At 34.6% G+C, this 18,528-nt stretch overlaps 2 protein-coding genes across 5 annotated transcripts in view; one reads left to right on the top strand and one right to left on the bottom strand.

The window, feature by feature from the left end:
* The window catches only part of LOC114342278 (nitrilase and fragile histidine triad fusion protein NitFhit), a 368,011-nt gene that overhangs the window by 186,944 nt on the left and 162,539 nt on the right, over nt 1-18,528 (top strand). The gene's annotated exons all lie outside the window — the stretch shown is intronic.
* LOC114334793 (zinc finger protein 227-like) overlaps nt 1-18,528 on the bottom strand; it is a 56,403-nt gene that overhangs the window by 18,909 nt on the left and 18,966 nt on the right. The gene's annotated exons all lie outside the window — the stretch shown is intronic.

Genomic DNA, 18,528 nt, shown 5'->3' with positions numbered 1-18,528 from the left:
AATTTTTATGACTTTCTTTTATTAAAAAAGGCATTTATTTATCTTAGGGCCAGTTCGAAAAAACATGTGGTATCAAGCTGCTAGTTCACTCGAAAATATGTACCACAATACAAAAGTTAGTATTGCTGTATATTCCTTGGTATTTCCTTAAAATTCAAAACTAACCATAGGGTTATTAGACCTGGATCCCACGTACCAAAAAAAAGTTGATTAATAGCAAGCTGAAAATTTGTTAATAGCTTAACGGTGTCTAGTCGGAAAAACTTTGATGTACGGGAACACTGAAACAGGGGAAGTTTTAATTGTGAAACAGTTTAAAAATTTGGAACGTCAGATTACGAAAACATCCTATGTATTTTGTCATTCAGAACATCCAATTGATTTGTTACCCTTTCATTAAACTCTCATGCAAGAATCAGGCTGCTATTACTAACCAACATGATTCCTGTCATTTGACATGTTCTTCGTGTTCCACTCATTAAAATGCCCAGTTGGTGATAAACACCAGTCTGATTTTTGCATGAGAGTTTAATGAAACGGTAACAAATAAATTGGAAGTTCTGTCCGACAAAATACATGGAACGTTTACGTAGTCTGACGTTCCAAATTTTTAACCTTTTCCATAATTAAAACTTCTTCTGTTACAGTGTTCCCATACATCAAAGTTTGTCTGACTAGACACCGTTAAGCTATTAACGAATTTTCAGCTTGCTATTTATTAATCAACTTTCTTTTTGGTACGCGGGATCCGGGTATATATGGTTTTATATCTAAAATTTAAATTTTTTTCGGATAAAGGCTACAAATGTTGGGTTTAAATTTAAAATAATTAATGTTTAATAAATATGCATTAAGCTTTCTTAATAATTGTTCCAACTGGCGCGTTTATTGGGTTTTATTTGTCTGTCTCCGGTTTAAACATCGTATCAGCCAATACATTTCTATGTTTATTGAAATTTGTCAAAAAAATTTTTTTGGACTTTGTTGGGAGGGGGAGGAATTTCCCCTACCCCTCCCCCACACCCGTTGATCCGCCAGTGAACATATAAATGCGTAGGCGGTTTCATTTAAAATTAAAAATAAACACGTTGCGTAATATTCAAACTTTTCAAACTGTTTGAAGATGTTTGAATTCAAGTCAAACCTAAAGATATCGAAATCAAGTCAAGTCAAACTTTTTTATACAAAAAGTTTGATTTTCAAGTCAAGTCAAGTTTGTTGAGTAAAATCAAACTAGTTTGACTTGATGCATCTCTAACTACTGCACTCTCGTGACTGGTGCCCCCTCCTTATCACATATGTAGTAGGAGTCCTCCCTGTTTTCTCTCTTGTAGTCCGTTTTACTATGCCTGAAATGCAGGCATCTAAAGCACACCTGGACACGCAGTCTCTCCCGTATCTTGCATGAGTTCCAGCCAATAGGTATATGTTCTCTTTCCAGTGCCTTCTTGGCTGCGATACGTGTCAGTCCAACCGTGACGTTTGTGTTCTCTATTTTCCCTTATACAAATGAGTTTGATGTCGTCAGGCTTCCTGCTGCCGGTATACCTCCGAACTTGTCTCAGGATTTCTACCTTGGGACTCCTCCGTCTATATCAAATAGGTACACCTGGACCTGATAGCCCCGGACAACCTCTACTGCGTTTCTCTCCGTCCCGTGCGGGCCACGAAAGTCTTCTTCAGGCGCTCGTTCTGTTCTTTCTCTGTCACTTCGAGGATGAGGTCCCCTCTTATGCCTTCTTTAGTGCTTTTAACGCTAATCCCCTTCTTAAATTAATTACTTAAATTAATTAAATTAAATACTTATCCATATATTTTCCACGAGTAGGGGCGAATTATACTGTCTGGCGAGGCAGTGCGCCCTTGCCAACGCTTAGGCTTGAATTACAAAGGAGTTTCACCAGTTCTCCGAGGGCTTCGTTTGCGACCGTCTGACGTTAGGCCATTCACCACTTAGGCACGGATCGCCTGACACCGTGTGTGGTTGCGGATTTTTTATCGAGGTTTACTCTTATGCTATATGGAATTTAGTAAAAAATTTGAAAAAATTCAAAAGGTGACTTCTATTGAACACAAATCATCATGATTTTTGTTAAATGTTTTTGAATCAATAGATTCTTTTGTAGTAGCAAGTGAAAATTACTCACCAATTCCCTATTCCCAATAAAAATAGTAAATTATTTTATGGATTTAAATTAAAATTAGAAATATTGATTTACTTTACACGCGTTAGGATTTCAAAAAAGTTTGATGTCAAAGCTTAAGAGGGAGGTCTGGCGCCATTGTTTAGATATTAGGTTGGCGCCTTTTTTAGAATTTGGGCTGGCGCCTTTTTTATAATTTGGGTTGGCGCCTTTTTTATGAGCCAGTCCGGCCCTGTGTTTAATCGATAGTTATCAACATTGTATACCTACCTAATTACTAAATCTGTAAAGTTTTGATTTATTTTGTATGAATATAATTGCGAAACACTACAGAATTTTACTTTTTGACATAAATTTTATTAATAAGATAAATTTTGTACAATAATTTTAATAATTAAAGTAAATAAATTTTAATTTCACTCAAATAAATAATCGATTGCTGCCATTGACCACTTACATTCAATCTCGGTTAATTTGATTAATAATCGCGGCAGGTAAAGTAACATTCTTCTTTCAATACAACAAAGTGATACTTTACTGCCGAAAATGAGGGCAAATGAGTACAATAATGAATGATTTTAGTGACGTTTGGCGATAAACAATGATTTTAAACAAATTCGCAAAAATAATTTTTTCACTTCGTACAAATTTTTTTTAGATCCTTTGGGCCTTTTTTTCTCTAAAATTGACTGTTGTCGAGTTATTAGCGACTTAAAATTTGAAAATCGCCAAAATAACCATTTTCAATGTTTAATAACTCGGTTAAAGATAATTATTGTGAAAGTCGAGCGAGCGGCCGTGGAGTAACGGCATAATCGCTGGCCTCATACGCCAGTGCACGTGGGTTCGAGCCCTGCCAAAGACAAACCATTTTCATTTCCAATAATGACACGAGCCGTCTCACCGTGCCTCGGAGAGCACGTTAAGCCGTAGGTCCCCCTGGGCTAGTGTACATCGACACTAGTTAATTGAAACAGGGTTAAAGGTGTAATTGGCGCCGGAACTGTCCGAAAGGCAAAAATGCCATACGATATTATATATTATGAAAGTCAGAAACTAAAAAAAAATCAAAGATTAAAGCTACCTCTATAAGATCCTGAAGAAATTTCTGTCATTATTTCATTAATAAGATATTATTTTTAATTATCAACAATGAGCGCTAACCGTGTATTGAGGCGGCCGTCAATGTGAGTGCCAGTGAGATTCACCATTGGACGGCTGGAATGGTGCATCTCTTTAGCACTCACCATTGACGGCCGCCTAATACGCACTTAGAGCTCACTGTTAATAATTAAAGATAAAGCTTAGTAATAAAATAGTGACAAAAATTTCTGCTGGATCTTGTAGAGGGGGCTATAAACTTGGTCACTTTCTGACTTTCATAATAATGGATTTTAACCGAGTTATTAAGCCTTGAAAATGGCTATTTTCGCATTTTTCAAATTTTAAATCGCGTATAACTCGACAACAATCAATTTTAGAGAAAAATCACAAAATACCTTATTTCTACGAGCGTGCAAAAATGTCTACTTTCCCGAACGCGTTTTAGTTTAGAAAGTTTTACTTTTCCGCACGCGTGTTAGTTTTCCGCACGCGTTTTACTTTTCCGCACGCGTGTTAATTTAGATATGTTAATATGGCCTTAAAGTAATTATAATACATACAATAAACTAATATTTAGATATTATTTACTAATTTATTTCAAATATATATCTTATTGTGTTCATGTTTTCATGAAATTAACGCGAGAATTCGATGAAATAAAATAATTTTGACATAATAGGTATTCGAATGTCAAATCAGTAGACAATAACAGTGGTTTTGAATCGTCGTCATGGAAACCAAGATCGTCGTCATGCTAACCAATTATGCTGAAAGTTTGGTTTTGACAACCTTGTCAAAGAATTAATTTGTGTATGTATTTTCATATTAATTAAATTAATTGATTAAGATTTGGTCATTTTTTAAAGACTCGTAGAAAAAATATTGTTCCTAACGCTTGCAGAAAGTCTCTTTTCCGCACTCGACTGCTTGCCGAACTCCGCGTCGTTCGGCAAACTGCAGTCGCGTGCGAAAAGTATGACTTTCTGCACTTGTTAGGAAAATTATTTTGTGAAGTGAAAAAATTATTTGTGTGAATTTGTCTAAAAAAAATTGTTTAAACAATTTATCGATCAAGGTACTGCCTGGCACCCAGTAGATTTGTTATAAGGACCTCTTTTTGAGTAAGTTTGTGCAAAAAATTCGAATCGGAGTAATTTACCTAACGGGGGCGACGATACAGCCTAGACTAATTTGAACATATTCAGTAACATTTAATTTCTAGAATCGGCTGTTTGTGTGAATCAGAATCAACTTTTACTAAATGGCATTGGGAAGAGTATACTGTTCCTAGTTGGAGTCTACTTTTACTAGTAAATGTTGAATATAAATCTTCATTTTATATTTATAATCAACTTTTACTGAAACCAGCCGTTAGAGTTGACTCCAACTAGTTGGAGTCAACTCCAACTGGATAATCAACTTGAACTGTAATATATCCATTCATTTCTATTTGTTGTTTTTTTGCATCTATTCGTGACCAGTCATTCACTTAATGTCACCAGTTCATCTTGTTTGAGGTCTGCCTCTACTTATTTTGCTTGTCCTTGGTCGCCATTCAAGAATTCGCTTCGTCCAATGGTTGTCTTTCATTTTTCATATGTGTCCTGCCCAGTTCCATTTTAACATGGCAATCTTCTGGATCACGTCTGTTGCTTTTGACTGTCTTCTTATTGCTTCCACTGTGAATTGGATGCACAAAATACTCTCAGACTCTCATTTCGGGACAATGTTTGCATTGTGCGACTATTCACTTCAATAGTCAAATACAAACTTTAGTACTAAATCGTTCTAGAATAGTTGGTCGACAGTTGCTAATCTGCGCTCCCTTCACCAACCCGACTGTTTAGTTGGCTCGGTATGCGCACTAACAACCCAACCCGACCAAACTATCGGCCGTTAAAAAGTCTGCAGTCTGCGGGAACTCTTACTGTCACCGGTAAATGAAGTAAAATAATGTGCTATGGAAAAAACAAAAAAACATTTTCTAGATGTCAATGTGTGTGTAATGATATGCCTCGAGCAGCACGTCGACAGATTGAACCGTTGGCGTTTCACCGTTCGCGCAACACGAGGCCCCACTCATTTCAACTTCTCCAAAACAGACCAGACAGAGAGCGTACTTAAGGAGGCCACCGAGCGCAGAAGAATCAGTCTTGTAGCCACCAGCTCTGGACTCCAAGATCAACCAGCGGATTGAGCAGGCAGGCCGACCTGAGTAGCGAGACACCGTACTGAAGTGATTTGCATGCTTGTAATTAAACGGTAGCCGTGGAGTGAGCGTGCTTCCGATCAGAACCGTATGGCTCCCATATGATTATTAATATTTTTATTGCTTGACTGTTTGTGCCTTACACTCTAGTGAGGTGTAAGGATATTTCATTTTGATAATATTAATTTTATTTTTCTTTTGCAGACATCTATCCAGACGGGATAGTCTCTGCAACGGAGCAATATAGAATCACCTTTTATTTTGTTTGTTTATTTTTGAACTCTGTATATAAATCGCCGAAATATATTTGCTTTGTTTTTAACCTGCATTTTACTGAGTATGTCGTCCTGAAAGAGCTACCCATCACAAACGTATATAATTAATTAAAACAACACTATAAAATCATCATCTTGGTGCTACAGCCCTTACGAGGGCCTCGACCTTCTCAAGCTTTCTACGCCATACTGTTCTGTCCCTTGCTTGCATTTTCCAGTTGCCAACTCCGATCTTCTCGGCATCTTGTGTTGGACCCCGTCCATCCACCTCAGCTTTGGTCTACCCCGTCTTCTCATTCCCACGGGTTGCGCTGTTAGAATCTTTTTTATCATGTTCGATTCCGGGGCCCGGGCTACATGTCCTGCCCACTGCAGGCGGTTTTGCTTAATTATAGTGATAATATCTTTTCCACCAAACGTATGCTTGTAGATATTCTGCAGTTGTTATATCTACGCCTCCATATTTCGTTCTCGCAGACCGCTCCGAATATCTTGCGTAGCACCTTTCTTTCAAAAATCGATAGAGCGGATTCATCTGTTTTAGTTAGCGTCCATACCTCTGATCCATATGTGAGAACGGGGAATATCAATGTTCTATACAGCCTTATATGAGTTTTTTGAGACAGACGTTTGTTAGCTAAGTACTTTGATAGACTGTGATAATACCTGTTTGCAATTATTATTCGTCTTTTTATTTCCCCTGATGTGTTATTATTGGGGTTAACCGATGTCCCTAGATATATGAACTCTTTGACCGCTTCGAAGTTTTGGTCATTGATGACTAGATCTGCATCAACATTTCCAGCTCTTGTGTTTGTGTTAGTCGCCATGAATTTGGTTTTATCTCGATTTATATGTAACCCCATTCGTTCTGCTGCTGCTACTAGCTCGGTTAGGATTTCCGCAGTTCTCGCTCTGGTTCTTATTATAATGTCCACGTCGTCTGCATATGCTAGAATTTGGACTGATCTATTGAATACTGTTCCCCTGCTATCTAAATTAGCGTCTCGTACGACTTTTCTATGTAATACTATATAGACACTATAAAATATAATAAAGGAATAAAAACAAATACTTAGTGACAACCTAAATGTTCAAATTGTTGCCTATCATTTTCGATGCAAGCTTTTACTCCTTCAAAAGTAGATTGAACAGCAGTCTCAACTTCTGCTCTCGAAATGCTTGAATGCCGTTTTGTATTCTCTGGGTGATGTTTTCTCGAGTCGTGGGGCTAGCTGCAAAAACAAGGTATTGAATCCGTCCCCATAAATAAAAGTCTAAAAAAGTTAAATCTGGTGATCTGGCTGGCCGAAAAATAGGCTTCCACGTCCTATCCATCTATCAGCGAATGTCTCATCTAAAAAATCTCTAACTACTCTCGAGAAATGCGCAGGACAACCATCGTGCTGAAATAACATGGACCTATGAACTGATAGCGGTACATCTTCCAGAAGAAGAGACAATTCTCTCCTTAAACAATTTAGAAAGCGCTCACCATATTATCGACAATAAAAGGTCCAATTATCTGACCATCACCAGATTTAACTGTTTGAGACTTTTATTCATGGGGACGGATTAAAGACCTTGTTTTTGCAGTTAGGCCCATTACTCGAAAAAACATAATTAGGGGTCGCCAAGTTCTTGAAAATTTCAAGACAAGACAAGAAATTTTATGTCAATATCAAGATTTCTTGTCAAGAAAACAAGAAATCTTGAAATATCTTAACTAATAATGAAAACTCTAAAACGTATTTATAAGTGAAAAATATAACATATTTTAACATAGCATAACGTGTTTTAATTTATTGAACACTTCTAATTCTGTTGAAAATAAAATTGCAAACTATATTTTATTTTAAATAACAAATTTAGCACATTTTTAAATTGATTGATAAGCCATGAAGGGCCATGGAGGCAGAAATTACTTGTTATGGAGTCAACGCCTAGCCGATTTCTTGACTCTGTTATTGTTAAAGCTGCTCTTGAAAATAGCCTTTGCGCAGGTACATAGATGTTGCTGGCGTACCGAGAAAATCCTTGGCCATTTTCGATAATGACGGGTAGACATTTTCAGATAGTGACAAAGTGTACTGATCACTACCCATTCTTTATCTAATATCTTGCACTTATTTAGATTTTCAATATCATTGCAAAATATACTTAAAGCATTTTTACACTTAAGTCCTATGTCAGACTCTCGAAAGTTGGATGCTATCTTGTATACATATCTAATTTTGGCATAGTTATAGGCAGTGGAGGCCGTGTTAGCGCGCAACGCAATAAAAAGGTCGCCGGGGAATCACTTGACCGGGTAATCAAGAAATTTCAAGATGTTGAAATTTCTTGAGTCAAGACAAGATATAAGATGTCAAGAAAACGCCAAGACAGGATTTTTTTAAATTTCTTGATTTTTTCTCAAGACATGACAAGAAGTTGTTATCAAGACAAGAGTTCTTGTCCTGTCTACCCCTAAACATAATTCAGAGAATACGAAACGCCATTAAAAGCATTTCGAGAGCAGAAATTGAGATTGCTGTTCTACTGTGCAATCTACTCTTGAAAGAGTAAATGCTTGCATCGAAAATGATGGGCAACAATTTGAACATTTAGGTTTAGTTGTTTTTATTTATTTATTATATTTTGTAGTGTTGTTTGTCTTATTATTGTATTAATTAATTAGGCATAGATATACGTTGACACCTGGAAAATGTTTCTTTATTTTTTCCACAGCACACTATTTTTCCTTAACTTCGTTTACCAGTGACAGTAAAAGAATATAGACATGAGTACGGTACGGCCCTGTAACATTTTAGCATAGGATTTTGCGTTCCAACTGAGTAGGTGCTATGGAGGTGCATAGATCTGACAACGTCTGTAGTCACCCGTCATCTCACCACCGCCCGCACTGCAGCCGCAACATCCCTCGTCAACAAGCCTTCTTATAAACGTGACCATCTGTTTCATATAAAAGCTTCTTCTAGTCTAGGGGCTATATCGAGGGGTTCGAGTGAAAACCCGATAAATACCAAAATTATGAAATCCGGTATTTTTATTTCTGCTGTAGTTAAAAACACGTCAAAAACACTGGTAAATGTAATTATTTGATATTAACATTTTTAAGCACAATAACTAATAAAAACCAGACATGGTAAAAACTGTTATTCTCATATTACTCATAAACTCATATTTTTAAATAAAACCAACCCGATATATAACTTTACTGATAAAAATACTTTGTTATAAACATATTTATAATATGAGAATCCGGTAGAATCATTTATCTTCTTTTTCCTGTGTAAAGTTACTAATTTTATTAGAAATATTTCTAAGTTAAAAACTGATAATTAATTTTATCGGAGATGAAGATTACAAAATTGTTCATTTTGACAAAATATATTCATGCGAAAATCCGATAAAGAATTTTAGACTATGATAGTTTATTAAATTTCAGCACACTTTTTCCTGCGAAAACCCAGTAAAAGATGGCGTAAATTGACAATTGAATATTACGAAAACAAAAAAAGCGGTTAGAATGGGGCCCACATTTATAATGAAAAACAAACTCAGAGCTTCCAAGGTACCACAGCAAATCAATTGTAGTAAATTTAAAATTAAGTGTACTGAAAAGTTGTCTGAAGACTACTGCAACTCTGTGGAAATTACTGGAGTCTAGTAGTAGTAGCCTAGTCTAGAAAAATGTTTATTTTGTACAATATAACTGTCAAACTAATTAGGACTAGACTTGTCGCTAAAACTTCCCAAAGAAAGGAACAAACATTTAGTAAGAATTGTTTCTTTCCACTAGCTCACCATGAATGAATTCCAGTGTGTCAAAAGTTTTTTAAAAAACGCTGTTAGACAAGGCGGAAACGGCGGGTTCGTTGGGAAAAATATTCCCATGAGATATTTTTGCATAATCACATTCGTGACGCATCCCAGAATAAGGTTCAAGAAGTCGCCCACGAGAAAAGTGGGCCAATTTTTTTTAACAATTTTTTTTTTAATCAAATTGTAAAAATCAATATTTTTGGCCCGAACTAATTTTTTTTAGGTTTTTTGGACCATTCTGGATAAAAAAGGTCTCTTATAATTTTTCTCTAAAGTTGATCTTTTTCGAGTTATAAGCAAGTTACAATTTGAAAAACGCGAAAATGGCCATTTTTAAGACTTAATAACTCGGTCAAAAATTATTATTTTGAAAGTCATAAAGTGACTAAATCAAAGTTTAAAGTCTCCGTTACATGATCCTGAAGAAATCAGTGTCATTAATTTACTACTAAACTGTTATTTTTAATTAATAACAATGAGTGGTTACATCGTATTGACGCTGCTGTAAATGTGAGTGCGAGTAAGATGCACAATTGGACTGCTGGAATGGCTTCTCTCTCGCACTCAGCATTTACAGCCCCGCACACGTGCATGGTGCTTATTATTATTACTTAAAAATAACAGCTTAGTAATAAAATAATGACAAAAATTTCTTCAGGATATTGTAGGTGGGGTTTTAAACTTTAATTTAGTCATATATTGACTTTCATAATAATAAATTTTAACCGAGTTATTAAGCCTTGAAAATCGCTATTTTTCGTTTTTTTCAATTTTAAATTGCTTATAAGTCGAAAAGGATCAGCTTTAGAGAAAAATTATAGGAGACTTTTTTTGTCCAGAATGGTCCAAAAAATTAAAGAAAAAATTGTTCGGGCCAAAAATATTGATTCTTACAATTTGATTAAAAAAAAATTGTTAAAAAAAAATTGGCCCACTTTTCACGTGGGCGACTTCTTGATCCTTATTCTGGGATGTCTCACGAATGTGATTATGCAAAAAAATTTCATGGGAATATTTTTCCCTTCGAGCCCACCGTTTTCGCCTTGTCTATGTGCATATTCTCTGATGATATAATAAATGCTGTAGCTAACAGTGATTCTACTGGATGATATTCTAAATAAAACAATAGCGGAAAACTGTAACCAGTTAATAAAAATATCAGAAGATATTGGTTTGAATTAAAAAAAAGAATGTCTGTGTACTTTGTACGCACGTAAGAAGTTATACTTCTACTACATATTATGTGATTTTTAAGACAATACCAAAAATTAAAAAAAAATAAAAGAATAAAACGCACACAAACACATTGAAAAATGCCACAAAGAAAAAATGATTTCTGAACGATAATAATTGTTGGCAAAAATTTTAAATACGCATTTTCTGAAAAAAAAAATTATATAACAAATATACTTACAATCATAAAATGCATAAAAAAAAAATAAAAACTTGCATCGGGAATCGAACCCGTGAATTTCGTGGCGCTTTGATTCGTAATCGAAGCCTAGACTCACTCGTCCAATTCCACATTATTTGTCATGTGGAAAAATAGGGTAACTGAACGTTTTACTGTTTGACACTTGTTTTGAATATAATTAAATTATGTAGTTTAAATTTTGTGGAAGAAAATATAAAAATATAACAAAACAGTAAGAAAACAATATATTAGATGAAGATTGGTAGAACTTTTGTTGGTAATCGAGAAAATAAATGTACAGTAGAGCGTCGATTATCCGAACGTCGATCAACCGAACGACCGCTTATTCGAACTATCGACTACCGCGTCCCGCACTCGAATACCGAGCAAGCGTTAGTAATTGACGCTTAAAATATCTTCAATTTTCTTCAATATTGTATCCAAAAATAATTATGTTGTTGCAAAGACTGCACTTTTTTGTTTAGTTGCTAGTTGTCATTAGGTATATAGATATGGCTTTTATTTACTTGTGGATAAATATGTATTATGACTATAAATATGTATCAATATATTGTAGTTCGATTATCCGAACAAATCGGTTTTCCGAACACCAATGTCCCCCAATTAGTTCGGATAATCGACGCTCTACTGTATTTCAACCTAATCCAAATGTATAATTACAATATGATTATAATAAAAACTACTTACCAAATTAGAATGAGTTTTCCTTGTCCAAAATAGTCCAAAAGTACAAAAATATAGGTATATGAAAACTATTTAAAAATGCAGTATAACTATTAATTAACTTTTGTTTGTTGTTTCTTTTCACACAAATTTTAAAACGCAACAACCATAAATAATCTAACTACAGCTGTGCCACAGCCGCCATATTGAATAATTTTTGACATGTCATTTGAACATCCAATCAGAACAAAGTTATAATGCGCATGCGCCGGGATCATAGGTTTTAACATATAAAAATTCACCCTCATATCGCCGGTAAAGAAGTATAACTTCAAAAACTCCTACTCTACGCCATAAAAGGCTAAATCAAATTTCATCCCAAAATGCAACCATAGACTTACCAACTCCAGGCAATTTACCAAAGTTATATAAAAGTACCTTTCCAATAAGTGAAGCAAAGAAAATGGATTTGATAGAGATATGCCAAGAAAATATTTTCCGGAAGAGGTGCATCCTTGAATAACAAATTTAAAAACTGGTAATTATATCGTAGATCGAATTCCAGACGTAATGATGTGAGAAGAATCGGAGGAAGACACATTTTACCTTTTAATTTTCTAAAAATAATGCAGATTAATTTATTTTTGTTGGAATAATATACAATTAACTTTTATTTTATAATTAAAAAAATTCAAAATAAAAACCAATAAAGTCAAATGTTATACTCATTCAACGAGGTAAAACCCGATAAATATCACTATTTTTTTTGTAATTTATAAATTAAACTTAATAGTTATTTATGATATAAGTGTTAAAAGTACACGTTTAAGGTACACATGTGAAAGTTTGCAGAATGAGCGAAGCGAATTCTGCAATTCACATGAGTGCCTTAAAATGTACTTTTTAACACGTATTATTTTTTCTACAAACGTCTTATATATCAACAATTATAATTTATTCATTCTCATTTACAGGACAATACCTACAAAAACTTTTACTTGAACTTGACTGACATTCCATTTTTATATTTTTCTTGACATTATATCAAAACTGCCTATACTGTCAATACGTGAATCATAACAAATATAGAATTACATCTACTTTTATTGTTGTAAGTATATTCCAACAAATTTTAATAGTTTTTTCTACAAACGTGTTAAAAATGCAATAATACAGTTTAAATTACATTTTAAAAAACCTTTTAAACCACCTTTTTCAAATTGCGCAAGTTGTACTATTAATATTATTGTTAATAAATGAAATATAAATATTTTTACGTTTCACAATTTGACAATTCACTTTTAACTGCAGTGCCTTAAAATTTTTAAAGCACTAGTGCCTTAAAGTAGCATTTTTACCGCTCGTTTGGAGTGCTAAAAATTGCATTTATCTACTCTAGTCATATTATGTATAAGTTTTTAGTTTGTGAAAACTGTCATTATAGATAGCAGTGCGTGAAGGATTTAAAGTGTGCGTGGAGTAACAATGTATTTTAAATGGGATTTACTTTTTCGCACTGTTTTTAACTTTCGCGTTGCCATGGTGACAATCCTTAACTTTCGCGTTGTCATGGTAATGACAATATGAGCAATCAATTACAACAAAAGTTTTGACAGTTTTGTGCTTTGAAAGTAATTAGAATTTTTAAATGTCAAAGTTCTAAAAATTGTAGAATAGAAATGAATTCCAGTGACGAAGAGTTACAGCTTTTTTTTATTTGTTTATCGTAGATCAAATATTGTATGAAACTGTGCGTGAAGTACTTTTTGCGAACTTATGCGATTTATAGCACTCGCTCCGTTGTCGCTCGTGCTCTAAAAATCGAGTGCGTTCGCAAAAAAGCATACTTCACGAACTGTTTCATAAATAACTATTTTAACATGGTTGTAGAAAAAATAAATTATTCTAACTAAATATTAAATTCTCTACCATTTGGCTATAACAAATATTGTTTTTTGTTTTTTTATTTCCACGGGACAAGCCCAATACAGTTACATTTTTTTACAAATTTTGGAACAATTTCGTATACTAAATATAAGTCATATATATATATATATATATATATATATATATATATATATATATATATATATATATATATATATATATATATATATATATATATATATATATATATATATATATATATATATATATATATATATATATATATATATATTGAAACTTAAAGCTAAAATCAATATCAACAAAAGAATTAATATTAAAATTAAACTCACCAGGCTTCCGGGTTGAACCGCGTCGTTGGTTTCTAGGCCGAGCTTTCGACGTCCTCTCTGACGTCATCTTCAGGGCTTCCGGGGTCTCAGTCTCCTGAGGCTCCAGACACTACACTCACTACTCACTACTTCACTACTCACTGCAATACTGTTGTTGCTGACGCTGGGGCGGTCATTTATACCGTGGACTGATGTGACTGACGTGGCTGTCGATGACGTGGCGGAGTGGGAATTAGCGCGAAGACTATTTGGAGTGGCGCGAAGATTTTTGACGGCTGGAATTGTATTTGTAGATGGAGCGGACGATGTTTTCTTTAGGAGGGGTCTCCAAGTCGAAGGTAAACGGATGCCGTCATCTCTTTTATTGAGACAACTTGGCCGTTTTTCGATTTCTATGGCTTCTCGGATAATCCTTTGTTTATAGAAGCGGATGGGGGCTATGGTTCTGGAGTTTTCAAAGTCAATTTTGTGACCTGTATGAAGATGGTGTTGGCCTAGGGCTGAAACTGAATCGGAATTGCGAACAGATATGGAATGTTCATAAATCCTATTTTGGATTCTACGATTGGTTTGTCCTATGTAAGATCGGGGGCAGTCTGCACAAGGAATTTCATAAACTCCGTGTTGTTCATTTGGAATGTTGTCTTTGACGGATCGGACAAGAGATGAAAGTTTTTGTTGGGGGGTAAATACTGTTTTTATTCCTCGTGGTTTAAGAATTCTGTCGATTTTGTCAGTAACACCTTTGATATAGGGAAGAAAAGCTTTCGTATGATCAGGATCTAACTCTTTGGGTTGTGATTGAGCGGGAGATTGAAGTTTATGGATGCTCCTATCGATGTGATTTTCGCGGTAACCGTTTTGGATGAGGGCTTGTTTTAAAGAAGAGAGTTCAGTAGATCTACTTGCATCATCGGAAAGACGGATTGATCTGGAGACAAGAGTATTAATGACTGAATTAATTTGAGAAGGTGGGTGATGAGAGTTGCCATGCAAGTAGCGGTTGGTATGGGTGGGTTTTCGATAAACAGAGTGATGAAAACCTTGTGATTGGTTCTTCTTAATAAGAACGTCGAGAAACCCCCATCCGCTTCTATAAACAAAGGATTATCCGAGAAGCCATAGAAATCGAAAAACGGCCAAGTTGTCTCAATAAAAGAGATGACGGCATCCGTTTACCTTGGAGACCCCTCCTAAAGAAAACATCGTCCGCTCCATCTACAAATACAATTCCAGCCGTCAAAAATCTTCGCGCCACTCCAAATAGTCTTCGCGCTAATTCCCACTCCGCCACGTCATCGACAGCCACGTCAGTCACATCAGTCCACGGTATAAATGACCGCCCCAGCGTCAGCAACAACAGTATTGCAGTGAGTAGTGAAGTAGTGAGTAGTGAGTGTAGTGTCTGGAGCCTCAGGAGACTGAGACCCCGGAAGCCCTGAAGATGACGTCAGAGAGGACGTCGAAAGCTCGGCCTAGAAACCAACGACGCGGTTCAACCCGGAAGCCTGGTGAGTTTAATTTTAATATTAATTCTTTTGTTGATATTGATTTTAGCTTTAAGTTTCATTGTATTAACCGCGGAAACCTTTCCGAACATATATATATATATATATATATATATATATATATATATATATATATATATATATATATATATATATATATATATATATATATATATATATATATATATATAATGTATATTGTTTGAGTGTAATTCTTGAACCTTGATATATTTTTTTACCAATGTTTCTTGGGTTTAGGTTCATAAAAAAAGCTTGTCTATGATGTTATGACCATATTTATTGATATATTATCCGACGTTTCGGCAGGAAATCCATGCCTTTTTCAAGGATTGACTAAATTTATTTATTTATATCTATTCCTATGCTTTAACATTTTAACATTGTTTTAATTGTGACGTCTATTTGTGTACTTGTTTCAAGACTAAATTTACGATTGCATGGTAAGTCGATTTTCTTTTAAATTGTATTGTAGCTTTCAATAAATGTTGTTTTAGTCAATCCTTGAAAAAGGCATGGATTTCCTGCCGAAACGTCGGATAATATATCAATAAATATGGTCATAACATCATAGACAAGCTTTTTTTATGAACCTAAACCCAAGAAACATTGGTAAAAAAATATATATGTATATATATATATATATAACAAATAAAATATAATAGTTAAAAGAAATAAATTACATACAGAACAAATTAGAAACAGACTGGTAAAGGGGAACAAGACAAAACAATTAAGAGGCAATATTAATTTGTTTCAAGTCGCGTATAAATTGGTTAGGTGTGGAACTAAAATTAAGCCTCGCAGTATTTTAATTTGCTAGACGCAACATTCTAGTTATAGGTTCATTGAGGCCATAATTACATCGATGAAATGGTACATGAAAAGTGGTTTCAACTGCATTGCGAGTACTGTATGAAGGAACTTTAAAACCAACCTTAGACAATAAATAATGACTATTTGCTGTACCATTTAACAAACTATACAGAATTTTCAAATCATGGTGATAACGACGTTCTTCCAGGGTGTTGATATTTATAAATGCTCTACTTTCGTCATAACTGTAAAACCTGTTACTCCCAGTAATAGCTCTAATTTTAAATCCCAAAAACCCAAGGAATTTATTTTGAATTTTCTCAATTTTTTCTGCGTAAACATTATAGTAAGGTGACCAAATACTACAACAGTATTCCAAGTGAGGTCTAACAAGAGAACAGTATAACAATTTTAGGGTATTGGGACTTTTAAAATCATAGCAGTTTCGTTTCATGAAGCCAAGCATCTGCAATGCCTTTGAAATAATAGAATCAATATGATCTGCGAATTTTAGCGATTTGTCAAACAGTATTCCAAGATCTCTTATTGTATTAACACAATCTAGTGGTGTGTTATCAAGTTTATATTGAAACGGAATATACGTTCTACCTTGATAAAAACTAATTTTATGGCACTTTTTGACATTTAGCTCCATTTCATTTTCTTTACACCAATCCTGTATTTTATTTAATTGAAATTTCAGATTTTCGGAATCCTCAGGACTAGATATTTTCGAAAAAATTTTTAAATCATCCGCAAACAAAAGCTTATTACAGTTTATATCTGCAATATCATTTATAAATATAATAAATAATAGCGGACCCAGATGTGAACCCCGAGGGACACCAGAACTGACAACTACATCCTGAGATAGACAATCCTGGATCCTTACTGCTTGGCGCCTTCCTATTAGGTAGCTTTCCAGCTATTCAAGCAGTTTCCCATCTACTCCAGCAGCTTCTAATTTAGACAATAGGATGTTATGATTTACCCTGTCAAATACCTTGGAGAAGTCTGTATAAATAGAATCAATTTGATACCCACCCTCCAAAGCACTTGACAACACATCCAAATAGCAAAGAAGATTTAATTCCGATGATTTGTGTTTCTGAAAACCATATTGCTCATCTACTGGAAACAATTTGAAACATACCAAGAGGCAGTCCGACACTAAGCTTTCAAATAACTTAGGAATAGTACTTAGTATAGAAATTGGTCTGTAATTTGTAATGTCGGATCTACTACCAGCTTTATGTATTGGTGTTAAAAAACTTAATTTCCAAGGATCCGGAAAGTAACCAGTATACAAAGAAGAATTAAAAATTTTCCACAATGGTCTCGCCAAAATAAAACTACATTTCTTTAAAACTGTAGGAGGTATTTTGTCAGGACCAGGACCTCTGTTCACATATAACGTCATCATTCTTTCATATACTTGAGATATTGTAATATTACAGGAATTAATCGTTATATTGGTGGTGGGAGGTAAAACACGTTTGCTTATTGCTTTCTCAGAATAAACTGATGAGAAATATAATGCAAATGCATTTGCAATATCACTCGGAGTTGTATAAGTGATATTGTTCAAAGACATTTCATTTGGTAAACCCGTACTCGTTCGTTTAGAATTTATGAATGACCAAAACGATTCAATGTTACTATGAATGGAATTCTCAGTTTTTTCTATAAACTTATTATAACAAGTCTTTGTTAGAGCTTTACATTTACTTCTAAGGCTCGAGAATGCATTATAATCATTTAGAGAGGATATTTGATAAAACTTCCTATGACGATTTTAAATCTTCTTCTTCTTCTTCTTCTTCTTTTGCCCTTTAATTCGTCCAATTCTGAACATAGACTTCCCCCAGTTTCCTCCATTCGCTTCTGTTTAGTGCTTTCTGTTTCCAGTGCGTTCCTCCTATCTTTTTAATGTCGTCTCCCCATCTCATCTGGGGTCGTCCTCTTGCTCTCTTTCCTGTCCATGGTCTCCATTGTTGTATCGTGCTATTCCACCTATTGTCCGTTTGTCTAGCGTTATGACCTGCGAAGCTCCATTTTAGCCTGGTTATATGTTGACCTGCGTCTTTGACTTTTGTTCTATTTCTGACCCAGTTGTTTTGCTTTTTGTCTGTCAATTTTACTCCTAACATTGCTCTCTCCATGGCTCTTTGTGTCTTTATTATTTTATCCATGTTTGCCTTGGTCAAGGTCCATGTTTGGCATGCGTATGTGAGAATTGGGAGTATGCACTGGTCAAACACTCTTGTTTTTAAGTATTGTTGTATTTTTTT

The sequence above is a fragment of the Diabrotica virgifera genome, chromosome 6 (genome assembly GCF_917563875.1).
Source record: "Diabrotica virgifera virgifera chromosome 6, PGI_DIABVI_V3a".
Classification (NCBI taxonomy): Eukaryota; Metazoa; Arthropoda; class Insecta; order Coleoptera; family Chrysomelidae; genus Diabrotica; species Diabrotica virgifera.
This window is presented reverse-complemented; position numbering and strand designations above follow the sequence as displayed.